At 40.7% G+C, this 19,067-nt stretch overlaps 1 protein-coding gene and 1 long non-coding RNA gene across 6 annotated transcripts in view; one reads left to right on the top strand and one right to left on the bottom strand.

The window, feature by feature from the left end:
- The window catches only part of LOC140705946 (uncharacterized), a 56,185-nt gene extending 55,883 nt beyond the window's left edge, over positions 1-302 (bottom strand). Inside the window, exon 1 of the long non-coding RNA XR_012085581.2 lies at positions 40-302. This is a non-coding gene — a long non-coding RNA (uncharacterized LOC140705946). The remainder of the gene's footprint in view (positions 1-39) is intronic.
- The window catches only part of CTBP2 (C-terminal binding protein 2), a 254,425-nt gene that overhangs the window by 668 nt on the left and 234,690 nt on the right, over positions 1-19,067 (top strand). Inside the window, exon 1 of one of the 5 annotated variants that reach the window (XM_020791524.3) lies at positions 990-1,202. The exons of the other annotated variants lie outside the window; for them this stretch is intronic. The gene's annotated coding sequence lies outside the window, so the exon portion shown is untranslated. Of the gene's footprint in view, positions 1-989; positions 1,203-19,067 lie in introns of those variants that run through there. 5 annotated transcript variants of the gene reach the window in all.

The raw sequence follows: 19,067 nt of genomic DNA, 5'->3' as shown, positions 1-19,067 counted from the left end.
CTCTCTCCCCCCCCCCCCCGGTTCTTTTTGAGAGCCTACCTGCAGTCGTTAATGTTTGTACCCGTGCTGGTTGGTGTCCATGTGTTTTCGCTTCACTGCGCCATCCAGAAAAGAAAAAAACCGGGCCGGAGGGGTGGGGGGGGGAGAGGAGAGGAGAGAGGAAGGACAAGGGGAAAGCTTGAAATGTGAGGACATCTTTGGTCATCGTTCACTCCCCCCCCCCCCCAATCCACTCTAGCTGGCTTTAATCTTTCTGGAGGGACCCTTCGGTACAACTCCCGCCCCCACGATGCTGCGTGAATGTCGGGCGAATAGTGCCTCTCCTGACCCCCCCCCCCCGATCTGCCCGGTACGATCGTGTTCAAGGTGTGTGTGTGTGTGTGTGTGTGTGTGAACAAAAATACGTTGCGATCTAGGGTTGTGCAGCGCGCGCATTGGGTTATATTCCGCCTTTCCCCTTTCGATTGTTATGGACAACCCACCCCCGGTTGCTATATTTTGGCATGTTTTAAGATTGCACTGGGGGTTCGGGAGCCAAGGTGGGACAAATCAGACCGAAGTGGATCGCTGGGCGCTCCTCTCTCTCTCTCTCCTTCCTCTCCCGCTGCCAAAACAAAAAAAAGTCTAAGAAAGATCAGATTTTTTTTTTTTGTTCTTCATAGAATGGAGAAAAGCTTGGGGTGAGCGCCGGGGAAAAATGACAATAAGTTGGTGCCCTTCCTGTTTCAATCCCCCCTCTTTTTTTTCTTTTTGCAGAAATAAAATCTCTCTTCGCTTAGGCAGGGAGTGAGTGAGAGACGTTAAACGAGGTGAAGTGGAAATCTTTTGTTTTGCTGGGCTCTGCATTGTTTACTTAGTACTGAGTGTGATGGACAACATCTGCCAGCAGATTAGCAGGGTAACCCACGGTTTCCAGCGTTGCCAAAGTCTCGGCCAAGAAAAGGGAGGAGGAATGAAGGGGGAGGCGATCGAGGGGGGGGGGCTGGAGGAAGAGAGGGAGCGAGGAGAGGGAGACAGACGTTTTCACACACTTCAGCCGGGAGACTTGCTTGCTCCTCCAAAGGCTGCGGAGAGGAGAACCTACTTCTTGTTTGGTGCACCTCTCTCTCTTGCTCTCCAGCTCGCCGCTGCACTTGAATGCAATCAGGAGAAAGTTTTCCGACTGCTGGAAGTCGCGATAAGGCGAAAACGATTGCAAGCGGGTGGGTGTGATCCGTCTGGGCTCTCCTCCTCCTTCCCTCCCCTTCCCCCCCACCTCTCTTCTTGTTTTCTCTCCCCCCCCCCCAAAAGTACTTTTAGAGCCGGAGAAGGACGGGCGTGGAATACATACATGTTCTTTTTTTTTTTTTTTTACGGGCAAAGAGAAAGCGATCTCGCGCCAAGAGCCCTGTAAAATAAACAGTTGCAAGAAAAGGGAAAGGGGGGTGGTGGAGGAGGAGAAGGAGGAAATGAGCAACGGTTATAAGCGGAATCGGGATGGGTCTCGGCGGCACTTCGGGAACCGGGAATGGAGGCGGGGCGGGAAGGTGGCGGCGGCGGGGGGCTGTTGCCAGAAGGGCACCACCGCCATCTGGGAAAGAGAAGGCTGATGGACCCCTCAAGAGTCCCCCTATATTTTAAAAATGGGGGTTCTCTTGTGTTGCTGGGAAGCGTTCCGCTCCGCTTCATTGTGCCCTTCACGAAGTGGGCTTGCAGTTGTTTTGTTTCACGCTCCTGTGTGGAGAAATAGCGGCGCCCCCCCTCCCGCCAATTTTTTCTCTACTGGAGTGGCACATTCTAGCGGCCTGGAGTGCGCTTTTCCTTGCCGCCTCTTTCATGACTTCATAATAATTTTTTTTGGTCTTTTTTAAATATCACCCTCCTTTCCTGAGCTGAGTGGCTAGGAAAGATGTTTGCGTCACGTATTGTTCATCAGGGCTTCTGCCTTGGTGATTTGGGAATGGAGGGGGGCCCGATCTGGACTGCTCTGGCACTTTACTTGTTACCCTCTTATCCTCTGTCCTTGTAACACAACCTACACTCCCCTCCCTTTGGAGCACAGGAGCTGTGGTAAACATCCTTTGGCTCCTGTTGAAACAGAGAATTGAAGTGCAATATTTTTTTAAAAAAAATGAAATGGCTGAGCCTTTTGGAAAGGTGTTGCCTTCTACACAGATCAACAGAGAAGCATCAGTGAGTAATCAGCTCCTTAGCAACTCCTCTGGACACGGTTTTTCTGTGTATCACACTGATTTTTTTTTCAGGCAAGGCATTTTTGGCGAGAAACAACACGTTTACAGCTGAGCCCTTACAACCTGTCTGAGACTTTTCTGTGCTCTCGGACTATCCCTTCTGTATGACACTGTCCCTTTTGAAATAACATAAACTCATACTTACACAGGCATTTTATACTGGACGTCCTTTAATTGAAATCAGTCTGTACAGTTCTGAAAGCATCAAATCTCTTGCACATTTCTTGTGGAATAAACAGTACTAGGGCCTTTGTTGTTGTTCACAGGGATTATAAGTTTGACATCTTAAAAATGCATTAAAAGCTTGGTATCTTTACAGCACTTGCTATCAGTGTAATTGTGTTGATTAAAGCTTATTGCTGTGTGTAATTCAGCCACAAATAAGAGTGTTCTTTGACCCAAACCTAAGTTGGCAGATGGCTACAAAAGCTCATCTTCCCTTTCAGGGAAATTTTGTCAGTTTTTGAAAACCAAACATGAATTTCGTGAACGATTAAGTATTCCAGTGGCTTCTGTTTCCTTGTGATCTGTGTTATCTGAGGCAGGAGAAGTACAGCAAGTGATTTTTAAAAAATTAGCAACTGCTTTTTAGAATAGGTTCGCTCTAGTCCTTAGAGTTGATTACAGCATTATTCAAATGAAAATGCTGCAGCCATGCATCATGACTGTAGTGTAACATGGACAAATCAAAAGAAAGCAGCACCTCCATAAGAAGATAAAGGGATGTCATTTATGCTTTAACAACATTGTTTTAATTGTTGAAAAATAAGTTGGAAAAGATGCAAGATTTGTTTGATTGCCCTTTGTGTTTTGTCCTTACCTGTAGAACAGCAGGGAAGACTAGTGACTATTATTGGTGTTGATTACACATAAATGAAAGCAAACACTTGTAGTGCAGTATGCCACAGAGTTGGAACTTACTGGTGCTTCTTCATTGACTTATGTATTTTGAGAATTTTTACAGATTGGATCCAAAGTTTCCATGGGTTTTGGTAGATCTCAATTGCAGTGATAATGTTTTCGTTTCAGTGTGTAATAAATGTCATTCAGGGGGAAAAACTTTAGTTATAAACATCTTCACTAAAGATGAAGTTAACTAATTTTCCTTTTTGGTTCATGGAAATGTACATACAAACACTCAAAACTCCTTAGTATGTCTTTGCAGTCCAGATTCCAACTTGTTTCATGTTATACATACCTTTACCTAGTAAGATATTGAATGAAACACTGTTTTGGACTTTTCTGAGGCTAAGAGAATGCCCACAACTTCTGCAAAATTTCTTAACATAATATTTCTTAAAGTGTGGCAAAAATTCTGTGGGACAAGAAGTGACTGTAAAAATGTTTACTGAATATCCTGCTAGGCAGATCTATGTAGACCTTAATGCATATTAAAGTTTGGGTTGTGCATTGATAGTAAGGAATCTGAGTATTCGTATATCATTTAGTGAAGATGTGGATGAAGAAGAGCATATGGCTCATGCAACTGGTAAGATGTGGAAATGATTTACATTATAATGCATGGTATTGAGGTTTCATTGAAGGACCCATAAAGTGAACACAGTTGTTCAAAAGAAGATTCTTTTGGAAGTGTCATCAAACATAAGCTGAGGACAATGAAACATGTGATTATAAAGTCCAACCATCAGCATCCCTTAGTTTGGCTCTGTTTCAGGTTGTCTTGTGACTGAAATTGTTCATGCTTGTAAGGGCTTGGGAATAAGTTTGGTAGAACTGCATTTGATTCATATGACAAAATATTGTAAGCATTCATATTGTGAGATTTTGCAAAGTGTAATTCAAGACCATTTCTTGGTTTTCAAATCAAAGTTGTGATATATTTAAACTTCTGACATTTAAAACAATAGTGCAGTGCTATATTTTTTTTTACTTTAGAGTAAATTGCATTGTGTGATTTAGGATTTACTGTCTGGAAATTTTATATATGATTGTGGCATATATTAAAATGGAACTTTTTAAAATACTTTCACAGTGCTAGATTTCCCTCAATTTGTTTGCCCTATCTAGATGCCTTGGAGGAGTTGAATGCTAAGAGGTTGTTTCACTCAGCACTGCTTCAGTCCAGTTTAATGATCATAAGGTCTGATGTTAACTGATATTCAGTGTTGATCCCTGTGTAGATATCTGGGGTGTGTGTTTTATTGTAAGCCATCTTGGATTATTTTATTGGGATATTATGTGGTAAATATTAATCAGCGCTTTTTCAATTCAGATAATAATTAAATAATGCAGACAGCCTGTCAGAGAACTCTCTCCTTAATTAGCAGCTGTGGCAGGGCTGACCCTTAGGTCAGAGGTTAGAAAGAAAAGGTTTCAGCTGCAACTTAACTGCCACAGAGACTGTCTCTGCCAGCATGGGGGAAACTCAGAACCACGGGCCTCTTTCCATCACTCCATCGGGCTGTTTATCCCTGACATCTGCCTGCTGAAGACTGCATCCTTAAAGCAGGAAGCCTTTGTCCTACCTGTTGCTGTTGAGGCCATGAGGAGAACAAAGTACAGAATCCTGGACAAATCTCAACTGTGCAAAACTTCCCTACAGCACGAGAGAATCCAGATAGTAATTTTGGACTGGCGAATGATTCATCCGGGGGGGGGGCAGAGAATTGGTTGCCACATTATTGTTCTGACGGTTAAGTCTGATATTTAATGAAACAATAACTAAGCCCCTCTCCCTTCTTCTATTCTGGTTTGTCTTGGACAGTGTAATGTTGTTCTGGTTGAGAGCAATCAAGAGTCTCATCTCATTTTTGCTTCTAAATATATTGAGTATAGTAAAAGGTTGGCCATTATGGAACCTCTCTCTGTGTTTTTATTCTTAATGGTGGCAAAAGTTGCAAGGAGTCCAAAGGCTGAACATATACTCCACCCCTTTCTGCATGACTGGACTGTTCATCCCCTAGTCTTCCTGTCCATCTCCTTTCCAATTGGTGACATAATCCTAGTCATTGATTTCCACAAGTAAAGAAATTGGACATCTCTTTCGTTTTCATTGTGTTTACCTTGGTTTTTTTGTTCTTAGCGAAAAGCATCTATTTATGCTCTATGAAATAAAATTGTATCAGTGGATTTGTTATATGGCAAGTTTATGTCTGTTAGCCAGAGATATTTCAGAGTTTTAGCACTTCCCCCCCTTATACCTTGTAAAATAAGAAAGTGGGAGTTACATTTTTATTGCCCATATTAAAAAAAATCACCTCTAGAAAAAGGTGGAAAACATTGACATTCTGGGAACTTCTAAGTTTGTGGCATTGATTTTGACTGAAGTTGTTTTCAGTTTCAGTGTACTTAGGTTCACAGCCTTAGGCTACAGTCCTAAATAGACTTTCTGGACCCAAGGCCACCTAGAATACAGTAGTATTGAATTCTGAGGAAACCTGTGTGGATTTACACTCTTAGAGGTTATTCACACTTTCTAATGGCAGATGTATTCACACAACAAGTGTGAAGAATCTTTCAAACATTGGAGGACAAATGTATGTGCTTGGTTTCATGTGACTGGGCCTTCACAAGCCCTTTTGTCTTATACTGTACACTTTACTAGTTCTCTATAGGGAACAGGGTGTGTAAATGTTGTAGAAGCATTGTTGCTGTAAGTTGAATTGGCCCTTGGTGCAATAGACAGCTATTCCTTTCCATAACCCTTTATTTTTAAAAGATGGCTTTGTAGTTTACCAGTATAGAACACGTCTTTTAAAGCCAGTTGTCTTTATAATGTCCTTCTGTCTAGGTTCAGTTTAACAGAGTTCCTCTGGCTGAGTGACTTTTCATGGTGTTCCACTTCCAGAATGTCAGTTAATGCCATGTCACATTGCCATGAATCACTTTTGAAAGCAAAGTTATACCTTTTGCTCTGTTGTGTTTCCTAAATGGGGGAGGGAAGTTAAGAGGAGTTCATGATAATAGTAGATCAGTGCCACTGGCTTTCATTTTTAACACTGTCGTTTTAGTAGAGAGGATGTGTCAACATAATGTATGTGAGCATGTCTTGGTTTCCAGTACTAATAATCTTCTTATTGTTAAAAAGCATCAGCCTAAATGTGCTGTGTCCTAGATGAAGGCTACAGATAAGCATCTATTCAGGCTAAGGTTGGTGAAAACAAATCTTCTGTCAGACTATGTGCTGTACAGATAATATTTCTGTAGTTCATGTTGTGGGAACATCTTCACATTATATATATATATAAAATTAAATTCTGCATAGAATGAATTTGACTGTAAAAGGCAGGGTAACGTTGTCAGCAAATATCCATCAAACAATTTCATTTGGTGAGAGAGAAATGTCCAAACCTAATCTTAAACATACTGATTCCACTCTAAAGCACTATTCAGCTGTTTTGAGCTCTCACATTGCATGGATAGAGTGACTAGCCCTTACATCTCCCTTGTTGCTTTGTGCACACAGACAGCAAAGTGTCTGAATTGAAGGGTCCTGTTTGTGCATAGGCTGCACATATGAGCAAGAACTCTGGAAAAAAATCTCTGTTTCTGCTTACCTGTAGCACCCATTCATGACCAGGAACCCTCTTTTTACACATGTTGCTACTTACAAAGTGAAGCCCTCCTCTGTCCATGTTGATGATTTCCAATTTCAGAGCAATGAAATAAGGCTTAAAGGAATTTTGATTATTGTTAAGGCTACTTGAAGGCAGTGTTTTACAGTGGCTCTGGTCCTTCCTGGAGGGGACAGTTTAAAAGATGGTATTGGGGGCTTCTGTTTGGCAGCCGTGACCATTGGCTTTCAGTGTCCCTCAGAGTACTGTTTTATCCTCCATGTGATCTATGATTAATAAGAGATATGCTGTGAAAACTTGCTGGGAGCGCTTGTACAAAGTTTGGGGGTTCGGTGTCACAGATTTGTAAATGACACCCTATCTCTCCTTTCCATCTGGATCCAAGGAAGCTACAGTACAGTATTTCAGTTCTAGATCGGTGTCTGGTGTGAGTGATGGACTGGATAAGGGTGAATAAACTGAAACTTAATTCAGACAAAACAGAGGTGGTCCTGGTCATTTGAAAGGTAGATCAGAATAATAAGGATCCAGCTTTTGCTGGATGGGGCTACACTCCTCTTGAAAACACAGGTGCATAGCTTGGGTGTGTTGTTGGGTTTGTTGCTGAGCCTGGATGCCCAGTTTTAAGCTGTGGCCAGGAGTGTATTTGCACAGTTAGAACTAACATGCCAGCTGTACCCCTTCCTGTAACATGCTCTATGTGGGGCTGTCTTTGGAAAGTGCTGAGTAACTCCAGTGGGTCTAAAACTGCAGCTATATTGTTAACTGCAGCTGGTTATAGGATTACCTAACTCTCCTATTGCAGCAGCTCCATTGGCTGCCAGTCTGTTTCTGGGCACAATTCAAATTGCTAGTTTTAACCTATACAGCCCTTGGGTTCAAGTGATCTCAAAGACAGCATATCTCTTCTTAAGCCTGCCTGAATTTTAAGATGGTCAAGGGAGGCATTTCTCTTGGTCCCGTCACCCTCGGAGGTGTGTTTGGTGGGGATATGAGATAAGGCCTTCTCTGTTGCTGCTCCTGGACCATGGAACTCCAACTCATGGTAGGCTAGACTGGCCTTGTCTTTGCTGTCCTTCCGCAAGCAGACAAAGAACCTTTTCTTCAGGCAAGGTTTCCCTTAGTGACTGGTTGTCTTAAGAGGGGTTTTTAAAAATGGGATTGTTCGTACTTTTGTTGCTTATAAATCTACTTTAGCAATCTTTTAAACTATTTTTAATGTTGTTGTTTAGTCATTAAGTCATGTCCGACTCTTTGTGACCCCATGGACCAGAGCATGCCAGGCCCTGGGTCAAATTCATGTTGGTAGCTTCGATAGCCCTGTCCAACAATCTCGTCCTCTGATGTCCCCTTCTCCTCTTGCCTTCACACTTTCCTAACATCAGTGTCTTTTCCAGGGAGTTTTCTCATGAGATGGCCAAAGTATTGGAGCCTCAGCTTCAGGATCTGTCCTTCCAGTGAGCACTCAGGGTTAACTTCCTTCAAAATGGATAGGTTTGTTCTCCTTGCAGTGCAGGGGACTCTCAAGAGCCTCCTCCAGCACCACAATTCAAAAGCATCAATTCTTCGGCGGTCAGCTTTCTTTATGGTCCAGCTCTCACTTCCATACATCACTGCAGGAAAAACCATAGCTTTGACTATTCGGACTTTTGTTGGCAAGGTGATGTCTCTTCTTTTTCAGATGCTCTCTAGGTTTGTCATCACTATTCCTCCCAAGAAGCAGGTGTCTTTTAATTTTGTTGCTACTGTCACAATCTGGAGTGATCATGGGGCCCAAGAAAGTAAAATCTGTCACTGCCTCCATATCTTCCCCTCCTATTTGCCAGGAGGTGATAGGACCAGTGGCCATGATCTTAGTTAAGCTCCAGACCATTTTTCGAGCTCTCTTTCACCCTCATTATGAGGTTCTTTAATTCCTCCTCACTATTTGCCATCAGAGTGGTATCGTCTGCATATCTGAGGTTATTGATATTTCTTCCAGCAATCTTAATTCCAGTTTGGGATTCCTCCAGTCCTGCCTTTCCCATGATGTATTCTGCATATAAGTTAAATAGGCAGGGGGACAGTATACAGCCTTGTCGTACTCCTTTCCTAATTTTGAACCAACTAGTTGTTCCATATCCAGTTCTAACTGTTGCTTCCAGACCCACATATAGATTTCTCAGGAGACAGATATGGTGGTCAGGCTCTCCCATTTCTTTAAGGACTTGCCATAGTTTGCTGTGGTCCACACAGTCAAAGGCTTTTGTGTAGTCAATGAAGCAGAAGTAGATGTTTATCTGAAACACTCTGGCTTTCTCCATAATCCAATGCATGTTAGCAATTTGGTCTCTAGTTCCTTTGCCCCTTCGAAATCCAGCTTGTACTTCTGGGAGTTCTCGGTCCACATACTGCTGAAGTCTACCTTGGAGGATTTTGAGCATAACCTTGCTAGCGCATGAACTGAGTGCAAATTACGATAGTTGAAGCATTCTTGGGCACTGCCCTTCTTTGGGATTGGGGTGTAGAGTGATCTCTTCCAATCCTCTGGCCGCTGCTGAGTTTTCCAAACTTGTTGGCATAATGAGTGTAGCACCTTAACAGTGTCATCTTTTAAGATTTTAAATAGTTCAACTGGAATGCTTTTATTTCCACTGGCCTTGTTGTTAGCCGTGCTTTCTAAGGCCCACTTGACTTCAGGATGTCTGGCTCAAGGTTAGCACATCTGGGTTGTCTAGGACATTGGTTCTTAACCTTGGGTTACTCAGGTGTTTTTGAACTGCAACTCCCAGAAATCCCAGCCAGCACAGCTGGTGGTGAAGGCTTCTGGGAGTTGCAATCCAAAAACACCTGAGTAACCCAAGGTTAAGAAACACTGGACCAGGACATCCAGATCTTTCTGGTATAATTCCTCTGTGTATTCTTGCCACCTCTTCTTGATGTCTTCTGCTTCTGTGAGGTCCCTACCATTTTTGTCCTTTATCATGTCCATCTTTGCAGAAAATGTTCCTTTAATATCTCCAATTTTTTTGAACAGATCTCTGGTTTTTCCATTTCTGTTATTTTCCTCTATTTCTTTGCACTGTTCATTTAAGAAGGCCCTCTTGTCTCTCCTTGCTATTCTTTGGAAGTCTGCGTTCAATTTTCTGTAACTTTCCCTATCTCCCTTGCATTTTGTTTCCCTTCTCTTCTCTGCTATTTCTAAGGCCTCTTTGGACAGCCACTTTGCTTTCTTGCATTTCCTTTTCATTGGGATGGGTTTTGTTGTTGCCTCCTGTACAGTATAGTTCTTCAGACACTCTGTCCACCAAATCTAGTTCCTTATGTTCTTCACTTCCACTGTGTATTCATAAGGGATTTGGTTTAGATTATACCTGATTAATCCAGTGGTTTTTCGTACTTTCTTCAGTTTAAGCTTGAATTTTGCTATAAGAAGCTAATGATCAGAGCCACAATCAGCTCCAGGTCTTGTTTTTGCTGACTGTATAGAGCTTCTCCATCTTTGGCTGCAGAGAACATAATGAATCTGATTTTGGTATTGTCCATCTGGAGATATCCATGTGTAGAGTCGCCTCTTGTGTTGTTGGAAAAGAGTGTTTGTGATGACCAGCTTGTTCTCTTGACAAAACTCTATTAGCCTTTTCCCTGCTTCATTTTGAACTCCAAGGCCAAACTTACCTGTTGTTCCTTTTATCTCTTGGCTCCCTACTTTAGCATTCCAGTCCCCTAGAATGAGAAGAACATCTTTCTTTGGTGTCAGTTCTAGAAGGTGTTGTAAGTCTTCATAGAATTGGGCAGTTTCAGCCTCTTCAGAATCTGTGGTTGATGCATAAACTTTGATTACTCTGATGTTGAAAGGTCTGCCTTGGATTTGTATCGAAATCATTCTATCAGTTTTGAGATTGTATCCCAGGACAGCTTTTCCCACTCTTTTGTTGACTACAAGGGCTACTCCATTTCTTCTATGGGATTCGTGCCCACAATAGTAGATATGATGATCGTCTGAATTGAATCCACCCATTCCTGTCCATTTTAGTTCACTGACGCCCAGGATGTCAATGTTTATTCTTGCCATCTCCTATTTGACCACATCCAGCTTACAGAGGTTCATAGATCTTACATTCCAGGTTCCTATGCAGTATTTTTCTTTGTAGCATTGAACTTTCCTTTCACTTCCAGGCACGTCCACAGCTGAGCGTCCTTTCGGCTTTGGCCCAACCACTTCATTAGCTCTGGAGCTACTTGTACTTGTCCTCCGCTCTTCCTCAGTAGCATGTTGGATGCCTTCCGACCTGAGGGGCTCATCTTCCAGTGTCATACATATCTTTTAGCCTTTTGTTTCTGTTTATGGGGTTTTCTTGGCAAAGATACTGGAGTGGCTTGCCAGTTCCTGCTCCAGGTGGATCGCGTTTAGTCAGAACTCTCCACTATGATCTGTCCATCTTGTGTGTCCCTGCACTGCATAGCCCATAGCTTCTCTGAATTACTCAAGCCCCTTCGCCATGACAAGGCAGCAATCACTGAAGGGGATTTTTAATGTTAATTTCTGTCTGAAGAGTCTAACAATTTATTGTTTGTAGCTTTTAATATTGTTTCTTTTTAATGATATAGGCTGCCTTGGGTTTTTTAAAAAGAGAAATGTGGATAAAATATTTAAATGAATGCCAGTGCTGCAGATTTTGGCACACTTTAATGAAAAAGTGTAGTCCTTCTCTTTATCCCAGACCTTATGTGATGGCTGTATGTGTTGATGATGAGATCAGTGCACCCCATATATGCTTAGAAGCAGGTGTTTCTTTATTCATGTTACTTGGCATTTTCTAAGGCTGAGGTTTAGACACCTTTAGCCTAAATGCTCAACTCTGTTGCTGAAGCAAAGCAGATCTTGTCAGTGGCTGGGTTAGAGATTCCTCCGAAACCTGTTGTATGCTGCCATGTCAAGGGTAATAAATACTATATAACAAAGGTCTTGTCTTGACTGGTGTTGGAGTCCTCCGCAGAGAAGCTTGTGATATATATGAATATGCAGATTAAACTTTGAGTTTTAATTGGATTAAGACATTCTTGAGTTGCAAAATTTGTTTTCAGAACCTAGAATTCTTTCCATGGGTGCGTCTGCATAGAATGCCAGTGGAGTTCTGGGTGGGAGTAAAGATCTGTATGAGGTGAGCCGATAGAAAAGATCTTCATGTTTCTATAATTGTTTGCAAGGGAGATACTGTATGTGGCAGATTAATAACTTGAAGAGTCACAAGGGTTTGTCAGGGTGAGGAGACAACGAGGGAGATGGAAGTGATATAATATTGTGCTTTTTACGTCATTCCTCCACATTTTTTTCCCTGGGTCTTGATCGGATGCAATGAAGATCATGTATGTTAGGTAAAGATTACTGTGAAGGTACAGTAGTTTGGAGGAGGCAAACTACAGTTTTAAAATACAGTTTCTTTCTTTTTGCAATGTATGTTTAATGGGTAGTGCAGTCTTTCTCCTGGAAACAGAACTCCTCATTTGCTGTAATGCAGGCTCTAAGTCTTTAGTGCTGTCAAACAATCAATTGCTGTTTACTGGCAGCAAGGTGTGCCAATTATTATTTAAATAGACCCCTAATGCACACCATGATAAGGGAAGAAGGGGAGTGGAAACCTACTGTAATCTTTATTTGGAACTCTGTCCTGAAGATACCTGTAGTAAATTATACTTACTTATTCCCCTGCTAAATCAGTTCCAAAATAAACAAAGAAGGTGTTTCTGGTACAGTTTTGCTGTACAGTGGTGCCTCGCATTACGACATTAATTCGTTCCAGAGAAATCGCTGTAGAACAAAAAGTCGTAATGCGAAAATAAAAAGCCCATTGAAACGCATTGAAATCCCCTCAATGTGTTCCAATGGGCTGGAAACTCACCATCCAGCGAAGATCCTCCATAGGGCGACCATTTTCAGTGGCTGTCTTGCGAGGAATCCGTCCCAGAAAACAGTGGGGAGCTATTTTATTTACCCAGCGGCCATTTTGAAACCGCTGATCGGCTGTCCAAAAATCATTGTTTTGTGAAGAATTGGTTCCCGAAGCAGGGAACCGATCATCGCAAAGCGAAAAACCCCTATTCAGACCATCGTTTTGCAGTCGCAATTGCGGTCGCAAAAAGATTGTTGTAATGCGGTTTCGTCATAATGTGGGGCAATCATAAAGCCAGGCACCACTGTATTCTTCTATCTTCTACCACTGTTTTGTTAAATGTTTTTAGAAGGGAGCAAAAGAGCTGGCTGATTTTGTCCATTCTAAATTCATCCCTTTCTCCTCCTCTCATGTGCTGAATATAGACATCCAGATCTATAGCAGCTCCAGGAATCCTTTGCATCTTTTCCCTGTCTTTGATGCTTAACTAATACTTATCCCTCATCTCCTCCTCCTTTACTCTCTGCTAAAAATTGTCCTCTCCTTTAATTTTTTTAAATTATCTGCTCTCATCTCTCTCAACTTCATCACCCCCTCCCAGCAATTTCTTCCACACCTTCTACAACACTTCACCTGTCTAACATGACATGCTAACTACCCTGCTGTTGTCAGCTAACCCCTCCACATGCCCTTTGACCCTGTCATTTCCCTACTTCTGGTTGTCATCACTGCCATTCTCCTACTCATGATGATGTAATTGACTAATCTCTTTTTCTCTGGTTCCTTTTTTGTGTGTGTGCATTCAGATTTGCCAGGATTCCTCCTAACTCAAAAAAGATCCCTTCACTTATCCTATCTCCCTGTTCCTTTTATTTCCAAACTCTATGAGTTCTCCTTCATTCTTTATCCCCCCCTCACCTATAGTTACTTCCTGCCTTCTGCCTTCTAATGCAGACTTGCTGAACCAGTGTCTTGTCTGCTAAATTGGTTTCTACTTGGCCCTTTTGATATAGTTGATAATTGTCTCCTTCTTGAGCCCTTCATGCTTTGGGTTTTCATTATTTTGTTGGAAGGACTAATTCTCCTCTTGCCTGTTCCAGACTGGCTTAATAACTGGTAATGTGTGTGCACTAGTCAAGCTTAGCTATACTTGTATGTCACAGAATTTTTCCCTCCATCTGATTCTGTATCACTACCTGTAGCTGCCTGACTGATATTTCTGCTGGGTTGTTTCATTGCCCCCTCTTGCCCAGGTTCTTTCTTTCATTGCATATTCCCTGAACCCATCGCCATTCACATTCTTTGTCAGACTTAAAGCACTGACTTAATTTTTGATTTCTCCTTCCTTACTGCCCATGTTCAGTCTGTTGCTAAGAGATGGCAGTTCTCCTTGAATAACTTCCTGAAAACGTGGCATTCATTTTTGTCTTTGCGGCCAAAAGTTTGGTTCATGCTCTAGTCATACAGAATCATGATTTTCACTTTGTTTTCCTATTGTCACATTGCAGCTGTCGCAGCTGTGTAGAAAATACTGCCAAAATCATTCACCTTGTAATTCATGACATTTCAAGACCTTCCTTAAACCCCTATGCTAAATTTCTCTCCCCTCTGTTATCTAGCATAAAATCTACTTCCTGTTCTCTTCCCCAGAATATTTCTGAGGCCTGTGACTTTTGTTTTTCTAACTTTTGTCTTTCCAACTATCCGGAACAGGGTGACGGCCTTTGCTTCCTTATTCTTAGTCATCATTTTTTTTTCTTTTTGCTGTTCCTTATGATTGACATATCACCCAGAGTATTTGATGTTGTTCCTTTCAATTTTTTTCCACTGAATCATTTCCATGAAGCTTTTGGTGTAACCCAGGGTGGGGAACATGTAGTCCTCCAGATGCTTTACAGATCTCATTGGAGGGCCGTAATTTCTTCCTCACTTGGTATAGCATCTTAATCCATCACTAACAATTACATCTCACCGAAGCCAAGCCTAAGTGTATTTATGTTGATCTTCTTTTTGCTCTTGCTTCCATTCTGTCTGATAGAGACCTGGCTTTTTGTGGTTGTTTTATACAGGTTAGTGTTCCCCAGTGAGAAAGGGTTTACTGTAACAAAATGCAGAGCATATCAGGCTTTTGTTCACTTGGCTTCATTTTAGATTTTTGATCTGTAAACTCAAGAAATCATGTATAGTATATAAAGTTTGCTAATGGCAACTTCAGGTACAGATACTCGACTACAAAGTACAGATGTATAGAATCCATAGCAAAAAGTGATTGTTTAGGTGCGTTTGCCTTTACATGAAGCAAAATATTTGGGGATGAATTGTTTATCTATTTTAAAGGTAAGAGCTATAATCTGTTTCACAACTGCTACAGAATGTGTTTGTTATACTTGGGCATTCATACCCAATTACAAAGTACAAAGAGAGGATGTTTATCCACCCACTTTTCTTCATGATTCTAAAATGATATTCATTTAGTCTGTACTTTGTTTTGCACAAACAAATCACAGTTTGTGTCCTAGTCTTCCTTCAAGGATATCCAGGCAGTCTTACAATATCTTTCTGAAGTAACTTAGGTAGAGAAAGAAGAATTCTTTAATATTTGGTTCACAGATGTTCACAAACCCTCCTCTTCTAAGCTGATATGAATGTGGAGTTGGGAGTGTTACTGTTTCATTGTGTAGGTGGAGTGGGTTTTCTTTTGAAGCCTAACAAGGGCACAAGTGATTAAAAAGACTGTGAATATTGAGACTGAGAACCAGTCTCCATGTCTTTTAAAAATGATGCCTCTTTTGAAAGTTGCATAGAACTGCCATTTTATAGACTTCCTTTTTGATCAAATACACAATTCTAAATTTTCTTGTTAAGCATTAAATGCAGAAAGCTGAGTTTGATAGGTTGATCCCTCTAACCTTGTATTGTCAACACTGGCTGACAGAAAGTCTCAAAGCTTTCTAGCCCCCTTCACCCTTGTTTTTAAAATAATGGATCATTATTTATGAGAATGTATTGATCTTCTGAGTGTGGAGATATAGCGTATTTTCAGAATGAGTTCGTTTTAATGAGAAATGGACAGTTCATGCATGTGAACCAGTTGGTAAGTTGAGAAATCACCATATGTTACTTTCTTTACATTTTTGTTTGCTCATATTTTAATCCCTTGTAGCAGCAAGAGCAGCCTACTCTTTAAAGAATCAACACTGTGTGCATTCCACTGTGGACACATACTGGTAAAGAAAATAGTAGATAACATGCCAGTCAAATATAAAATGTCAAAGCAGATTTTGCTTGGAGTTATTTGAAAAGGTGATAGAAAAAGAATGGAGCAAATTATAGGAAATCTGGTGGTTGTATGAATAAATTCAGTGCTATGTAATTTAAGCTTTAAAAGAAGGAGTGTTTTGAGTTGTCATCCACTTTGGAAAGTCTCTAGCGCCAGGGGTAATCTTGTGAAAACACTACACATGATTGAAAACACAAGTTTAAAATTGAGGTCACTTAACTATAATAGAGTGGCGTTCTACCATAACAAAATCCTGAAGTGTGTTTGCCGATAAATCCTCTGTCCATATTGTTTTTTTTAGCGGAACTTGTTTGAAATTCACTGTGTAAAAAGGAAACTTGTGTTTGCTGTTAAGTTCAAGTTTGGGTTGAATTCTGCAGTTGCAGGAATTTGGAATATTATTCAGGCAAATACATTATTCACACTTGCTGTACATTCTTCCAGGAAATTGTCAGAGTTGTTTTGAGTGTATACTTCCTAGGCTGCAGTTTGGAGAACTGATGTAGGTTGTAGCTGAGACGAAGAGGAATAAGTCTCTCACCTCAGACTGTGTTACACATTATTAGCTAAATTTAAAACATTTAATCCTTGCAAACATTTCCTTTCCACTTCCCTCAATTTTGATGCTTTTCGGTGTATATATGTATGTGTTAAATTTGATGGCAAGAGATATTTCAATGTCACATATTAACCTTTAGGGCAAACCATTTCCTCCCCAGTCATGGACAATAAATGCTTTGCCTTAAGGTGACTAATCTACAATTTTGTGTCATTAGCTTTTGTTCAATGCAAAGGACAGAGCTTTAAGACTACAAAGTCTGCAATGCATTGCAACTACTGGCAGAAACTCTATATGTGACAACTCCTAAAGCATAAATTATGTTTTGAATGGCTCTTGGCTGCTTACATGTGCTGGATAAGGATTGCTTCCAGGGGAGGGAGTTGTAATTGGAACAAGTGTGGCTTGCATTTTGACAGTTCACTTATGGTGAAAAGAATTAGGCTAGGCGAAGCTTGGATGTATGTGCATCCTCCTCCCCTCTTTTTGGGGCATGGCCATGAAGAGGCATTTGGAAACATTAGTCTCACTCATTGCATTTCAGTGCTATGTCCAAATCTGGACAAATGGCCCCTTCTTGTAGATGCAGTATACTTGAACAAACTAACTTCAAAACTGGATTAAAACTAACTGTACATTACTGGAAGTGTGGCAGAGCTAGTCAGGGTGGTTTTGATTTAAATCATGATTTAAATTTTTAAAAGTTGTTTAAATGATTACATTTTAGAGATCAATGTTTTTAATTTAAATTGTGATTTAAACCTTTTTTTAAAAAGAAAAGACATTTTTAACTACCTGAAGCTAGTTAATATAGATGAGAGAAGGATGAAGTGAAGACTTAATCCAAATGCTGCTCCTGATTGAATGGAAAGTTAACATTTAAGTAAATCCTATGTGTTCAGTGAGTTTGCTCCAGTTGGGATTACCAGCTGGACTCAAGCCTAGGGTATTAGGAGTCAGAAATGAGGTCCTACAAAGAGCAACACATATGCAGAAAGGAGAGGAACCTACCTGGCTGGAAATCCATGTACCTGTCAAAACTACATTTTTAGACAGCAGTGTTTAATAACCCTGCTTGGGTTATTAAAGTGGTGACTGAATAATAAAAGTCTCATACAACACTCCTTCATGTTGAGATAATAAGACAGGGAAGAGTAATATGTAGTGACCTTGCTAAAGGCAAGGGGGGGCATGGTGTGTCTTTAGTTTATACTTAATTTAATTTCCGTATAGATTCATAGATCAGAATGACTTGGGGGAAAAACCTGAGTCACGTTGCAGAAGTAGAAGCATTATTTTACATAGATATGATAATAAAAGATAAAAGTACGAATAGTATGAGCTATTCCCATAAGCAGTATTGTCACTTGGATGCAATGTAATTATATTTTGTATACTTGCCAATTAAGCAGTTATGTTTTCAATGGAGGAGTAAAATTACCTCTTCAAGAGATTGAAGAGGAACATTGCAGAACACTAAATCAAATAAACTATACATGTGCCAAAGTGTGTTATGTGTTTAGTTACAATTTCAAAAATTAGCACTGCACTGACATATTTGGCAATATTCCTATTGAATGAGTGCTCGGTAAGCGTCTTGAAGCCCTTCAGGAGGCTGGTTATGACTTTTACACATCATCTTAGCTTTTAAAAGAAATCCTAATCCCTGAAATCCTTTCAGTGCAATGAATGAGCAACAGTCGTCTGTGCCATTCTCACCTCTAGAGTGCTTTTGAATGTACTGTCAGTGTTTTGGATCATGACACAGTTTGGCCTCTGTAGTTAATAGTGTAAATAAAGTATTGAGTATGAAATTTCCGTGTTGAAATTAAGTTTTGGTTGGTTTTTTGTTTTCAAAGGCAGATCTTTGAGTGTTCAAACCAGTGCTCTTTGCATGTCATAATGAAGATGAATGAATGAGGTTACAGGTATGTCTCGGTAGGATACTGCCTTGAACTTGAGATCAGTTAAAAACTTCTTTTTAAAAAGTCTTTGCTAAAGCCGAGCCTGAGATATTAAAATAATCTGTAAGCTGTAATCGACCAGTCAACAAAATCCTTAACTACCAAGGCTGGTAACAAAATACTAGAGAATGATGTTGTGTAGGATGTGTCAGTGCCTTGGCCATACCTTTTTGTGTGTGCCAAACCTGGAAGAAAAGAAAAAAAACTTGAAAGACTTCCTTACTTGTACATTTCTAGAAGTAACTATTTAGTTATAAGTGATGTGATATTCAATAGAAGCTGTTCTTATCCTCCTCCAGAAAGTCACGCAGCTAGTTTGACATTTCAAAAATAGGTAAATTTTCTTAAATTTAATTGATATCATAAATACTTGGCCGAGAAAGCAAGAGTTTTGTTGTTGTGAAAGATTTTATCACAGAGAAAGAGAAGGAAATAGAGGCTTCTGTCCTTACTAATGCAGTCCATCGGTCACAGATGACTAGTGATATCTTGAATTTGAAAGCAGAGGAAGCTTATAGTGGACTCTGCCCCCCCTTCTCAGGAAACATATGTAGACAGATAATGCCTTTTAAAGAATTATGGCATGAAGCTGCATCTTGTGCTGCAACTCATCCTTGGTGTTGGG

Source organism: Pogona vitticeps, chromosome 3 (assembly GCF_051106095.1).
Source record: "Pogona vitticeps strain Pit_001003342236 chromosome 3, PviZW2.1, whole genome shotgun sequence".
NCBI lineage: Eukaryota > Metazoa > Chordata > Lepidosauria > Squamata > Agamidae > Pogona > Pogona vitticeps.
Note: the sequence above shows the minus strand (reverse complement) of the source record. Positions and strands in the feature narration are given on the sequence as shown.